The 15,382-nt window shown below is 42.5% G+C and overlaps 1 protein-coding gene across 1 annotated transcript in view; it reads right to left on the bottom strand.

The window, feature by feature from the left end:
• RFX3 (regulatory factor X3) overlaps positions 1-15,382 on the bottom strand; it is a 190,861-nt gene that overhangs the window by 80,809 nt on the left and 94,670 nt on the right. The gene's annotated exons all lie outside the window — the stretch shown is intronic.

Here is a 15,382-nt window from a genome sequence, read left to right as displayed (position 1 = left end):
TTGAGGTAGCTCTGTTTCCCAGAAATTATTAATTTTACTAGAATATCCATGGCAAACGCACATGGACAGAATAATAATGCCACATGTTGTTACTTACCCTGTAATGACACAAATGTATTTTAAAACATTGAACTAGTACTACAAAGGGCTCTTGGTAATATTTCATCTCTCTTGACAATCACATTTCCCTTATCATTTGCTGTGTGATTTATGTACCACTGAAGTCAAAAAACATTTAATCATCATTATGTTTTCCAACTTTACCTGGAGCCAGAGTTTATTTTATTTGCTAAGTCAGTGTCCAACAAATCATAAATGTAAAATAAAATGCTAAACAATCATTCTCTGGATTGATCAGAAACTGCAATATAAAAACTTCAATATATGAATCACAAAATTGATTTTAAAAAACCACAAAAACTATAATCCGCTATTTTATCTTCCCTTATTGGTGGAACGTATCTAGGATTTTTTTTTCATTTATTTGTTCCAATTGGACAAAAATAATATAAGCAATTTCATAGCTTTTAATTATTTAGGTAACTAATTATGAAATATAAAAGGTTCAAGGTTGAACAGTTTGAAAAACTGAACTGATAATAAGATATTGTTTAGCTTTTATCTCGCACTAACTAAAGCATCTTGAAATGTCGCACAAGACATGATATAGGAGGCACTATTCTCAACAATGACAAAGCACATTTTAGAATAGAGCACAAGTCTTTGGAGTTTAAAATTTTATGAGAATCCCTCTGGTACTTGGAAAGAACATCATAATTCAAGAGAGATTATCATGCAAAGCAGGAGTTGGAGGGAAAATAAAGCAGGAGATAGCATAAAAGACAACTTTTCTTTTTGTTCTCCAAATTAATGTACGGTTAAAATTAAAATGAGGAACAGCACCTGAATGTCAAGTCATAGAAAAATTATATGAAAAAAGTGACTTCCGGTGACTTCCTATTCTAGGAAAAAATATGGCTTTGCCTGTTTTCCTTTTTAGAATGGATCCAGCAGGTCCCTACCATACAATCAAGTAGACTGCCTTGGTCCATGGCTGTTTTTTCAACACAAAGCTTTGCAACTGTTCTCAGCTTTTGTTAGCTCTTTCTTCTCTTCTTGCAAAGTTAAAAACTACTAATACTTCTCAGAATGTAAAAGAAAAATAAACTACCATCCATTAAACAGTAAAACTAATGTAATAGTAGTTTATTGTATTCTGAAGGTCTTTCCATGTGGGCTATATGAAAGTTCTTTTCAGTAGCGGAGCTCATGTTATGCAATGCCTCCTCAGTCTGAATACTACACTGATTTTCTTTTGATGCCAGGCAAAATAGTTTATTTTTCCTTGAGTTCTTAGTTTTAATCTGCATTTATTCTGAAATTACTATTTTTTATTATGTCTTTCATTGTTGCCAAATCAAAGCAAATCAAATTTTCTTACAGAAAATTTGACCAGACCAGAACGCAGTTCAAATATTGGTTGTTAAAAATAAAATATACAGTAGTCACAATATAATAGTCAGTCTAAATGTGGACATCTTGGCTCTTATTTTAAGTATCTTAGTTCAAATCAGTGCTATGGAGTTATAATCTTTGTTGCTAAGAGACAACATTTGGCAACTTAAAAAATGCCCTTAGACTTTGTCAGCTAAGAGGGATTCAATGTAAAATTCATTTATATGAAAAATAAATATATAGAGGGTGAATTTAACTGGCTGAGAATGAGGATAAAATTGACAGTGAAATGCCCATGGATGTGTTCATTTCAATCTTCTCTTCAAAACTTGCCTTATAAAACAGCTGATAGTAGAGCATTAAATTGAGTTCTGGACAATGCTCATTAATATTTGGGATGATCAGCAAATGGAGTGAAGTTGCCAGACCTGAGCTTTGGAAATGGCTGATGGCTGATACTCATACTTCTTAGAAGTTCCATTTTCATCTGTGACTCTATGTTTCACACTCTGTGTTTAATTACCACTTTAGCGTTACCTAAACCTAGAGGTAAGAAATACTCGGCTAAAGGTCCCAAGAATATAATATATGTGTAATAAAAAGAATAAGAATATTATCCACAACAGAGAGCATATGCCATTTCTGCAAAAAAAAATGAAGAAACAGTGCACCACCTAGTTAGTTGTTGCAAGAATACTGTCCAGGCTAAAAACAAACAACAGCATGACAAAGTAGCAACAATGGAAGATCTTTAAGAAATACTATTTGCCTGCAAAACAAAAGCTGGTGGGATCATAAAATAGTTGAAGGAAGAGAAAATGAAGAAGCAACGTTGCTCTGGAACTTTAGAATTCAAACAGACACACATCTGCCACATAATCTGCCACACTCCAGACTTAAAAATAATATCAATAAGAAAGAAAAGTAGATAGTGTACTTGGCAGAATTGCAAAGACTGCAAAATAGAAGAGAAATAGAGAAAATTACAAAAAAAACAAATCTGCAACTAGAAATAAACTGTGGCAAAAGAAAGCAAAGGTAGTACCAATAGTAATAGCTGCTTTGAGCGTTATAATTTCTTTAACACCATCAAATAACATCTGCCTACCCAGGTTCTTGGAAAAGACTTGATAGGTAAAAAAGAAGTCAAACCCAATGTAAACATCTGTGGGGGGTGGGGGGAAGGAAAGAAAAAATATTCAGCTCATGAAAGAAGATCACTCTAGCTGAATATTCTTTATAAAAAAAAAGATAGTGTGAATACCAGAGGAAAGCAAAGAAATGGAAAATATCTGAAAATCAAAGTCTAAAGATTATGGCAAAAACTAGATGTGATGGTTCCAGTGGTTACTACATCTCTACAGAAATAGAGCACAACAATAATGAGAACTATCTTGAATGCATTTGGGTCAATATTAAAGGTTGGAGAGGAAACGACATTGCCATAGGTCTATACCACACGCCACCCAACCAAACAGAGGAGTAGATGAACTTTTTGCTAGTCAACTAACTAAGGTATGTAGGAAGCACACCACAATAGTAATGGGGGATTTTAACTAATCTGACATCAACTGGGAAACAAACTCTGCACCAAATGAAAGATCCAACAGGTTCCTAACAAACCTAGCAGACAACTTTGTTTTCCCAAAAGTAGAGAAGGAAACAAGGGGATCGGCCATATTAGACTTAATTCTCACTAACAGAGAGGAAATGATAGAAGGTGTTGAAGCCACAGCAACCCTGGGGGCAAGTGACCATGCAATACTGGAATTCAACATTATGCAAACACAAGTAGTAGAACAAAGTCAAACTAGAGTCTTAGATTTTAAGAGCTAATTTCAATAAACTTAGAGAGAGCTTGGGAAGAATTCCATGGATAAGAATCCTCAAGGGGAAAACAACTCAAGAAGCTTGGAAATTTTTGAAAAATGAGATTACAAAAGCTCAGTCTAGCACAATACCAATGAAGAAGAAAAAGTAATAGCTCCCAGAAGAAACCAGCATGGCTGCACAAAGAACTCTTTGACAAATTTAAAGACAAAAAAGTTAAGAATAAAAAGTGGAAAGAGGGGGACATAACTAAGGCAGAATATCAGCAAATAGCCTGAGCCTGCAAAGATGAAGTAAGGAAAGCTAAGGCTCATAATGAAGAAAGGCTTATCACAAAAATAGAAAAATAACAAAGAAAAGCTTCTTCCAACATGTTTAAAACAAGAAAAAGGCTAAGGAAACAATTGGTCCATTGCTGGGAGAAAGTGGCAAGAAGGTGACAAGCAATAAGGAGAAAGCAGAACTATTTAACTCATTTTTTGCATCTGTCTTTACACAAAGGTATAAAACAGTCCAACCTATCAAAAACAGCACCACAAAAATCAGATTAGGAACACAAATTGAAATAGGGAAGAAAATGGTAAGGAGCACCTGTCTACCCTAGACCAGTGTTTTTCAACCACTGTGCCGCGGCACACTAGTGTGCCGTGACATAGTGTAAGGTGTGCTGTGGGAAAAACACTTTATATATAGTCAATATAGGCACAGAGTTAAAAATTTTTAACATTTTCTAATGGTGATGTGCCTCGTGATTTTTTTCATGAAAAAAGTGTGCCTTTGCACAAAAAAGGTTGAAAAACACTGCCCTAGACAAATTCAAATCACCAGGACCGGACGGATTACACCCCAGGGTACTGAAGGAACTGGCAGATGAGAGCTCAGAACCACTGAATTATATCTTTCAGAGATCCTGGAGCATGGGGAACTGCCAGAGGGAAAAGAGCTGATGTGGTTCCCATCTTCAAAAAAGGGGAAAAAACAGATCCAGGAAACTACAGACCTATCAGCCTGACCTCAATACCAGGAAAGATTCTGGAAAAGATAATCAAGCAATGAATTAGCGAACACCTAGAAGTAAACAAAGTAATAGCCAAAAGCCAACATGGGTTTGTCAAAAACAAATCATGCCAGACTAATCTTATTAGTATTATTTATTATAAATAATAATAAAACTCAAAACTCAAACTCAATTGCATTCTTTGACAAAGTGACAAAATTAGTGGACCAGAGGAATGCCATTGATATAGTTTACTTGGATTTCAGTAAGGCATTTGATAAGGTAGAGGATACTAGATGAAGTAGAAGAATGTGGGTTGGACAGCTACCAGATGGATTCTTAACTGGCTGACCAACCACACATGTAGTCCTCAATGGAACTGCATCTACATGGAGGGAAGTATGCGGTGGAGTACCCCAAGGTTCTGTTTTAGGCCCAGTACTCTTCAACATCTTCACCAATGATTTGGATGAGGGAATAAATAGGGAACTCATCAAATTTGCAGATGACACCATACTGGCAGGAATAGCCAATACTCCAGAAGTTAGGCTTAAGATACAGAAGGATCTTGACAAACTTGAACATTTGGCACTATCTAATAAAATGAAATTCAATGGTGAAAAGAGTAAGGTTCTACATTTAGGCAAGAAAAGCGAAATGCACAGGTACAGTATAGGTGGTACCTTCCTCAATAGTAGTAACTGTGAGAGGGATCTTGGAGTCCTAGTGGGCAACCATTTAACCCCCATCTAACCCCCTACTCGAATTGTATGACTGTTGAGTTCTTAAATGATGTTGTGTCTTTATGTTGTAAATTGTTTGTCCTCCCCCCCCCCCTTTGAACTGTGAGCCGCCCTGAGTCCCCCCAGGGAAAAGGGCGGCATACAAATAAAGTGAACTGAACTGAACTGAACTGAACTAAATATGAGCCAGCAGTGTGCAGCATCTGCCAAAAAAGCCAACACAGTTCTAGGCTGCATAAACAGAGGGATAGAATCAAGATCACGTGAAGTGTTAATACCACTTTACAAGGCCTTGGTAAGGCCACATTTTGAATACTGCATTCAGTTTTAGTCGCCACGATGTAGAAAAGATGTGGAGACTCTAGAAAAAGTGCAGAGAAGAACAACAAAGATGATTAGAGGACTGGAGACTAAAACATATGAAGAACAGTTGCAGGAACTGTGTATGTTTAGTTTAAGAGAAAGAAGGACTAGGGGAGACATGATAGCAGTGTTCGAATATCTCAGGGGATGCCACAAAGAAGAGGGAGTCAAACTATTCTCCAAGGCACCTGAGGGTAGAACAAGAGGCAATGGGTGGAAACTAACCAAGGAGAGAAGTAACTTAGAACTGAGGAGAAATTTAGAACAATTAATCAGTGGATCAGCTTGCGTCCAGAAGTTGTGAATGCCCCAACACTGGAAGTCTTTAAGAAAATGTTGGATAGCCATTTGTCTGAAATGGTATAGGGTTTCCTGCCTAGGCAGGGAGTTATACTAGAAGACCTCCAAGGTCCCTTCCAACTCTGCTATTGTATTATATTGTATTGTTATTGGCACTGCACATTGACTAAATTTCTATCTGTCAGTTACAAAAGGCCTGTTTAGATCCACATATATCACATGATATAGTATAACATTCTAAGTTCTTGGGAAGATCAACATCAGCTAAGGAACTGGGCAGCTATGATTAGTGTTATGTATAATATTAAATTAAAATTGTCAAATACTTACTTGGTGCCAGAAAATATCTGAGCCAGGCTATCTAAATGACTAGTCAGACTTTGGCTTCAGTTTTGGGCAGCCTGAATTCAAACATTCTGCCATCTTAGAAATACACTTGGGGGACTTTAAAAACCAGACTCACCGTTTTTGAGGGCACAATGCTATTGTTTAATTTTATATTGTTTTATTTATGTGCAATAAATTTTGTGAATATAAATATAAATTTCTTAATAAATAACATTTAAAAAATTTCTGTGTAGCACCATGCAGTTGCCTATAAATACTATAAACAAATAGCAATAATAGTTTGATATATACCAAACAGAGAAATGGGAATATAGCAATAGCACTTAGTCTTATTTACCACTTCACAGTGCTTTACAGCCCTCTCTAAGTGGTTTACAGAGTCAGCATATTGCCCCCAACAATCTGGGTCCTCAATATCACGCATTATTTTCTTTATTCTTGTATGACTTGAAGTACAGAGTTTACAATCCTGCTCAGGTCTAAATTTGTTCCCACTATTACATAAAGAGTTTGTTTTCAAAAGGGAAAAAAGATACAGTGATTATTTTCTTTATTTTGTATATTTGTTTTGATTTTTGACAGTAGCCTGGAAGGTTGGTGGGGGGAGAGAATAAATATTTGCACCCTAAACTTTTTTGCATTTTGTAAAGGAACAGTGCTAAATTAGAAAAATAATAAAAGTATTACTCAAGTCAAGGACTACTTGTAATACATTTCCATCACACATAAATGCCACTCTTTGGTAGAAAATTTAGCTGTTATTTGTCAGTGGTATAAACCACACCTTCAGAATTCAGTCTGTAAGAGTCATAAAATTATTTGTACCTCACGTGAAGTGGTGACCATGACCTAGCATGCGATGTGTAAGTCAATCAAATGCAGACAAAATCACACTGGTTTAAAATCTAATTTGTATATAAATGGAAAACTGCCAAGGAAGTGTGGCACAGACACATTAGAAAACTTGTTAAAAATGAAGAAAGTGATAAAAAGGAAACTCAAGAGGGTTACATCTCTGTAGAATGCTTGGGAGTTACTCAATCCATAATAATAGAAAGTACCGAATTCAAAAGTCACCTCCATGATTAAGACTCAAGGTCAAGGAAGTGGAAAAAGGGCTGTAATAAATAGAAGTCCTGCTCAAACAAGGAGTATGAAAAGGAACAGAAACTTACATGAAAGAAATGCAAGCACAAATGCACAATGATGATAAGGTGGAGCGGGGAGGGGAATTAGTTAGGAAAGTAGGTAGCTGGGCCTTTGTAAGACAAGGAAATTAAAAGAGTACTAAAGGAGAATGTGGAGATTGTAAAGTAGCTGAATGAGAGCATAACTTCGTTGCAGTGTATGCAAGACCACTGAGTTAACATCACCAGGAAATCACAGAATGACAGTTGGTCCTACCTGAACTGTTGTTTTAGGAGGTTTTGTGGGATTAGCCAGGATTGGGTATTGTGATGTCCAATTGGCCTCGAGACAGAGTTAATTTGAAGCCATGCCTTTGCGCTCCTTGCTTCTGGTTCCCAGTTTTAACAAGTCAAGACCACTGTAAAAAAAAAACCTGAAAACAAGTCATAAGGGAACACACCCTACCCCCTGAACTCCCCCAACACTAGGGAGGAACCTGGCTAATCCTGCAAAACCTCCTAAAACAATAGTTCAGGTAGGACCAACTATCATTTTGCAGGATTAGCCAGGATTGGGACATACCCAAGTTAACATCCCTCGGGGGGGCACTATTGGCCCTGGGCCCCCTCATGCGCTACCGCCTGTTGGAACACCCTACAACCAAATGCCGCATCAGCTGATGCAAATGCGTATAACCTGTAGTGCCTGATAAAGGGAGACGGGGACGCCCATGTAGCTGCCCTGCAAATCTCCCCGATAGGCGCCTGTGTGGCCCAGGCCACCGAGGTAGCTGCACTCCTGGTGGAGTGTGCTATGATGACCTGGGGCACAGGAAGGTGCTGAACCTCATAGGCCAATGCGATGGCCAGTTTGATCCACCTCCCTATAGCCGAGGAGGACACCCTCTTCCCCAGGGAAGATGGATAAAAGGAAACAAAGAGCGCCTCAGACTTCCTGAGGCCCTCCGTGCACCTCAGGTAAATGTGCAAGGCACGTCTGACATTAGCTGGTGCCAAAGGCTCTCCCTATCATGAGATGGGTCCAGACAAAAATCCGGTAATACCACCTCCTGCAACCTGTGGAAAAGAGAGTTAACCTTGGGAACAAAAATCAGATCCAGTCACAGGACGACCTGATTATTGTGGAATGTACAAAGATCCGATCTGGAGGACAACACCCCCAGTTCAGAGATGCAATAGGCTGAGGTGACTGCCACAAGGAACACTACCTTAAAGGTTACGAATTTCAGGTCAACCTTCCTCAGAGGTTCGAATGGTGCTCCTGTCAATGCTTGGAGAACTGTAGTGAGGCTCCATGTCAGAAACCTGTGGACTACCGGGGGACGGAGATTCCCCGCACCCTTCAAAAACCTCTTAATTAGCGGGACCTGGGAAAGTGGAAGGAGCACCTCTCTCTCGAATAAGCGTGGAGAGGGCCACCACTTGTCTCCTGAGGGTGCCATGTGAGAGCCCCCTATCCAATCCATCTTGGAGGCACTCAAAGACGTGCGGTACCAAAGCTTCGCAAGGATTCACTCCTGAGACCCGGCACCACTCTGCAAAGACCCGCCAGGTGGAATCATAAATCCTAGTGGTGGAACCCTTGCGTGGAGATCACCCTCTGTGAAAGCTGGGCTGCTCTTAGGTGCTCCCGCTCAATCTCCACATGGCTAGTTGCAGCCACTGTGGCTCGGGATGCACCAGGTTCCCCTGTCTGAGGTCCACATCCCTCCCCGGGATCCTCCACGGGTGTGACACTGACTGACATTAGGTCTGCAAACCACGCCCGGCGCAGCCAGTAGGACGCCACTAAGGTGAGCTCCGCCTTCTCTGATATCACTTTCCAAACTATCCCAGGGTGAAGGGGAAGGGGAGGGAAGGCGTAGAGCAGGCCCTCTGGCCACGGAATCTGAAGCGCGTTGACTCCCTCCGTCCCCGAGCCAGGAAATGAGATAAGAACCGATCCACCTGAGCATTCTGCGGTGTGGCAAACAGGTCCACCTCCGGATGGCTGAACCTGGAGCAGATGGCCAGGAACAGTTTCGGAGAAAGGCTCCACTCCCCGTGGTCGACTGTGGCCCGACTGAGCCAGTCAGCTTGATGGTTGTTCACTCCTGTAATGTGCTCCCCCCTGAGCGATGAAAGATGCCGCCCAGGTGCCAAGTGCCATCGCCTCGGTTTGAAGAGCCCTGGAGTGTGTGCTGCCTTGTCAGTTGACGTGGGCCTTTGCCGCCACATTGTCAGTCAGCACCAAGACATCTCGATCCCGAACATGGTCCTTGAAGTGCTGCAATGCCAAGTGAATCGCTCGCAGTTCCAGCCAATTTATATTGTGTTGAAGGTCCAACCAGTCCAATGCCCCAGTGCCATCCGGGACTCCAAGAGAGCTCCCCACCCATACAAGCTGGCATCTGTTGTCAGGATGAGGCGCTCCGGCTCCCTGAACTCGCAGCCCTCGTGTAGCACTGGGGAGAGCCACCACCTCAATGACAGCTGCACCTGTGGTGTCACTGGAACCTTTTCCTCGGAATTGCTGGAGTTTGACCTCTGATGTGGCAGGAAATGCCACTGGAGTGTCCTCGCATGTAGACAAGCCCAAGGCATCACATCTATGCAAGAAATGAATTTCCCCAGCAAACTGGAGAGCACTACCACAGAAACAAAACGTTGACTTCTAACTTGTCTAACTAAGGCTAACAAAGTAACTTTACAGTCGTGGGACAGGAACACCTTCCCCAGCTTAGAGTCTATGATGGTCCCCAGGTGAGGAATATAGCAGTAGCAGTAGACTTATATACCGCTTCATAGGCCTTTCAGGCCTCTCTAAGCGGTTTACAGAGAGTCAGCATATTGCCCCCAACAATCTGGGTCCTGGTGGCGGGAATGAGAGAACTCTTATATAGGTTAACCGAAAAACCTAACTCCTGTAGTGTGGATACCACCAACGAAAGATCCTCCCTCACCCACTCAAATGATACTGCTTGGACTAAAATGTCATCGAGATAGCATTGGACTCTGACAGAACACTCACGGAGGTAAACCGCCACTGCGGCTAGGACTTTAGTGAAGGTCCAAGGCGCCAACACCAAGCCAAACGGTAGGGCCCTATACTGGTAGTGGCTACCTAAATAGGAGAACCTGAGATACTTACGATGGCCAGGGAAGATGGGAATATGGAAGTAAGCATCTGTCAGGTCGTTGGAGGCCATGAAGTCATTGTGTCTGACCCCCACCAAGATGGATTTAAGCAATGCCATCTTGAATCTTCTATAGACTAAGTGAAAATTTAGCAGTTTAAGATCCAGAATCGTCCTCCATCCCCCCCAAACTCTTCGGAACGACAAATAGGTTGGAATAGAAACCTGACCCCACTTGGTCCGGTGGAACTGGTTCCACCGCCCTAATCTTTAGGTGGTGTCGGATCGCCTGCCTCAAGAGAGAGCATTTATCTTTACTCTTGGCGACCAAAAACGTCCAAAAGTGGTTCGGCAGAATGGAGAGAAACTCTAGGCGCAGGCCAAATCTGATGGTATTCAGAACTCAGGCGTCAGTGGTAATCTCAGCCCAGGCGTTAACAAACAGAAGCAGTCTGCCGCCTATGGGTGGGGTCGCTATTGACCTATCTGACCCGGCAGTAGGGACAGCCACCTACCCACCGAAAGGGCCTCTTCCCCTGGGGTTGGAACCTAGGCCTATCCCTGGTGTAGTGCCTATCTGACTGCCTATCTGATCTCAGAAAATACCTGCTGTGCTGCGTCTCCTGATCTGACTGACGATAGGACTGCTTCCAAAAGTAAGGCGCAGTTTTTTGCTCCTACTTGCGGGCGTAGGCAAGACCTTCTTTTTATTTTTGTCCTCAACGAGGATTGGGTCCAACGGGGTACCGAAAAGGGATCCCTCGGAATAAGGCAATGATGCCAGGTGCCACTTTGCCTTGTTCTCTGCTTGCCACCCCCTCAGCCACAGGAGACATCAGGAGGTTACCGAGGCCGCCATTGCCCATGAGGCATACTTCATGGCATACAGACTGGCGTCCACAGAGAATTGAGCAACAGCAACCAGCTTGTTGAGTACGCACCTCCTCAGGCGGAATCCTTTCCTGCATCTGTTGTAGCCAAAGGCTAGCCGTGTGGCCGAAGAACGATGCAGAGGCAGCTGCCTTGATGGCCCACGCGAAAGAATGGAACATATTTACAAAGGGTCAGCTTCGCCTTCTTATCCTCGGCCTTCAAGTAATCAGCCACATCACCGGACACCACCGTTGACATGGACGCCAATGCCACCACTGGAGGGTCCACTGTGGGCACCTGCAATGCCTCAAAGAAACTAGGTTCCAGAGACCTTTGCCACCATTGCGGGGCACACAGACCCCTTCTGTAACCCAGCAGAAATTCCATGTGAAATTGCAGAGGAGATAAACCTCTGAATGCTTGCTGGAAGCTGCTCCATGTCTCTAACGAAGGAATCTTCCTCCTCCTCTTGTGCACAACTTTCAGACTGTGGAGCCAATGATGGCCTGATGGGACTATCCCCCTGCCCCCCCCCACGCACTGAAAAGGATCCCTTAGATAGGGACCTGTTCCACAATGGAGAGTGGGGGGGAGGTGAAATGTCCCTGAGATACACTGGGGATCTAATGGGCGATCTAGACCTCAAGGGAGAACTAGGCCTACCCCTCTGTTCAGCCCTGGACACCTGCTTTTCCAGGCCCCTGTGCCTCCTTTCCTCGTCCTTCTGCAAGGCCTTTTCCAGCTGCTGCAGTTTTTCGCAGTCTCACAGTGGCTGTGGGCCTCACTTGGGCCCCACTGGAGGTCCCCTCCCCAGGGGACAATGGGGGGAATCCAGCCTCTCCTCTGCATCTGCCATGGCACCAGGTCAGGGCTCCAACAGGCTCAGCCCACCAGAAACAGCAGGGCCCAAAAAACAGCTTCCTCCAATCACTCATGGCCTCCACGCAATGAAATCAGCCTCTGGTGGACCTTTCCTGCCCCTTTTGCAAGCCGCGCAGCTCTGGGCCTACTGGCGTCAATCTGGGCTTGCAGGGCCTTGCCTCAGTCACCGCTGCAGAAAGGATGGCCAACCAGGAAGGCAGGGATGAAAACGAGGCTTCATAGTAGCCTCTTCCCAGCCCATGTGGCCTGCAGGAATTGAGGCCCCAAAATGGCTGACATAATGGTGTCCTGCCTCTAAAGCCCCAAGAAGCAACTTTTAAATCCCTTACCGGCGGCCGGGCGCAAGCCACACCAAGGGGAGGCTTCCAGGTATCAGATGGAGGCAAAGGGAAGAAGGCAGGGAGAAGGAATTTGCAGGATGGCACTGGATTGTTTTTGGAAGAATCAGGAACCAAAAGCAACCTTTCTTTCTTCGGCCAGACAGAGTTGAAACTGGGAACCAGAAGCAAGGAGCACAGAGACGTGGCTTCAAATAAACTCGTCTCGAGGCCAATTGGACATTACAATACCCAATCCTGGCTAATCCTACAAAATTTCTCCGGAAAATGTGAGACAAACAGTAGTGTCAAGAGGAGAAGTTCTAAACCTAATTGACAAATTGAAAACTAACAAATTGCTCAGTCCAGATGGTATCTACCCAACAGTTCTTAAAATAACTCAAGGGTGAAATTTCTGATTTAATAGAGGAATATGCAACATGTCCCAAGGTCAGTCTCTAAAGCTGATCAAGTTCTAAAAAATAATTCAGAGGGAATCCAATAATGTATAACTAATTAGCTTAATATTATTTCTAAGTAAAAAATACATCATATGAAACACCAAATATCAAGCATTTTTTTAAAAAGTAATATTTGACTGCTACTGAAATAACTTGTTTTTTGAGACTATCAGTAAGCAGATAGGCAAAATTGATGCAAGGTACAAATGAATGTCCTATTCAAAGAAAAAAAAACACTAAAGGAAATTTTTCAACCTGGAATGCTGTGCACCAATCTGATCACTGTCCTTCGAAAAACAATATTTAAAACCAGAAAAAGAATCACCAAAACATCAAGTTATAGTAATCTCGCTTAAGGAATCCCTGAAAACTAACTATCTTAGCTTTAAAAAAGGTAAGTAAGAAAGCACATTATAAGGATTTATAAAACTGTACCCAGATAAAGAAAGGGGATAGGTTCTTTTCCTTTTCTCATAATATTAGAAGTAATTCAAGGAATCTGAATAATAAGAGAAGCAAAATGGACAAAAAGTGCTTCTTCACAAAGTCACAATCAAATCACAGAACGTACAACTACTTTCACAGTGTAGTTGTCTTGTACAGTGTAAGATGAAATAGATTCATGAGAAATCATTAGTCACAATGCCACTGCAGCATTTTCAATATCAAAGAGTGGAAGACCGTAAATTTAAAAATCTAGGAAAATGTTGTTAGAATTAGAATGTGAATTTATTTTTTACACTGAAATAGAACAGCAGAGCAAATTGAGAAGAATGTAAAAAGAATTTTAAAAAGCATGTAAGAATAAAATCCAAAAGAAAAAAAGTGAAGTCCAAGTATATATGATTAATAGGAGAAAAAAGACTAATGGCAAGCATACAAAAAAAAAGTGGCACAGAAACAGAAACTGCTAAATGAAATGATCAATGAATCATGCCCTCACAATCCTTAGGGAAAGTAGGATTTCAAAAAGGTTTTACAAAAGAACAAAGTGGCTTCTTTCTTTTAAGAAAACATTTTGAAATGAAAAAGAGAGAGCGTAGATTTAATGCATAGGAAATTACTCTGGGAAAAAAAAGCACCTAAAAGCAAAATGTGAAAAACTGACATGGAATTAAAATGGGACAGGAATGATGGGAACGAAAATTAAGCAGAAAGAAATTATGACAAAATGTGTTTAAAATAATAAACGGAGAAACTAATACAAAACACACTAGAGATTTGAGAGAACTGTTGAAGCACTATTGAATAGATGTGTGTGAGTACATATATATGTGGACACAAACGGACACGGACACACACGCACACACATCACTTCATTCTTCAATGATATGTTTGAAATCTGAAGATAGTTTAGCCTAACCATGAATATCCCAATTGTTTACAAAAAAGAAGGGAGACTAAAAACAGGTCGTTTGACGTATGGTTTGGGGAAGGAGATAATGAAAGACAGTAGTGATCATGTTTATACTATTCTCTTACTCTTATTCTAAAGTAAAGTGACCAAACGTCCCGCTTTTGGCGGGACAGTCACGATTTTTCAAAATTTGTCCCTTGTCCCGCGGCGTGTTCAAAAGGTCCCGATTTTCCAAAAGAAAGAAAAGATGGCGAATCATCAATTTTAAAAAGGACGCCGTTAAAAAAAGTTTTTATTTTTCTGAAGTGTCGTTCCCTATGTGGCCTTTAGAGGGCAGTGGTTTCCATCCCTCCGCTCGGCTCGCTCGCAGCGCCCGATGAGGGGCAAGGCTCCCTCCCCTCCTGCGTGTGCGCACGCCGACCCGTGCCGTTTTTGCGACAGCTGTCCGGTGGCCTCGGACAGGGGGGCTTTCTGGCGGCGGCAGCGCGGCGAAGAGGAGGCTCGGTCCCGGGCCAAGTGGCTCAGCCATCAGAAGGGGGTTTTTTGCCCGCTTCTCTCGGGCGCTGCTCTCCCTGCAGCCATGCCATGCAACCCGCCGTCAGCAACCTGGTCCGGGTGAGCCAAGGACAGGCAGGTGGGGATCCAGTTGGGAGAGGCTGGCGATGGGGGTGACTTTTGAAAGGGTTTTTTCCATCCTGTAAACTGTTCAGAGAGGGCTGTAAATAAAAGCACCATGAAGCGTTACCCCTGCCGCCGCCGCCTCCTCCGCCGTGCTTTTGAAGAGCCATGAGGCCGCAGGAGTCAGTAGGAAGGCAGCGGAGGAGGCGGGAGCAGGGAAAAAAGGCCCCATGCTCCTCAAAAGCACGGCGGAGGAGGCGGCGGCGGCAGGGGTAACTCTTACAGCCCTCTTTTTTTTTTTACAGCTCAGGTGCTCCGAGCCCCCCCGTCAATGGTGTCCCGCTTTACCTATCTTAAAATCTGGTCACTTTATTCTAAAGTCAAATGCCTGAATGTTTACAAGAAGCCAGATAAAATATTAGAGACACAGAATTCACATTCTGTATTCAAAATGGACATTTCGCAAACCATTTTGCTAATGGAGTATTTTGTTAGCTTGCACTCTTCTCTTCCTATGATTTCTAAATCTACAAAACAGCCAACTTTCAGCCAAGTTTTAGCGTCAATTTCTAGC

Source organism: Thamnophis elegans, chromosome 3, assembly GCF_009769535.1.
Source record: "Thamnophis elegans isolate rThaEle1 chromosome 3, rThaEle1.pri, whole genome shotgun sequence".
Classification (NCBI taxonomy): domain Eukaryota; kingdom Metazoa; phylum Chordata; class Lepidosauria; order Squamata; family Colubridae; genus Thamnophis; species Thamnophis elegans.
The sequence above is the reverse complement of the archived record's forward strand: the minus strand, read 5'-3'. Positions and strand labels throughout refer to the sequence as shown.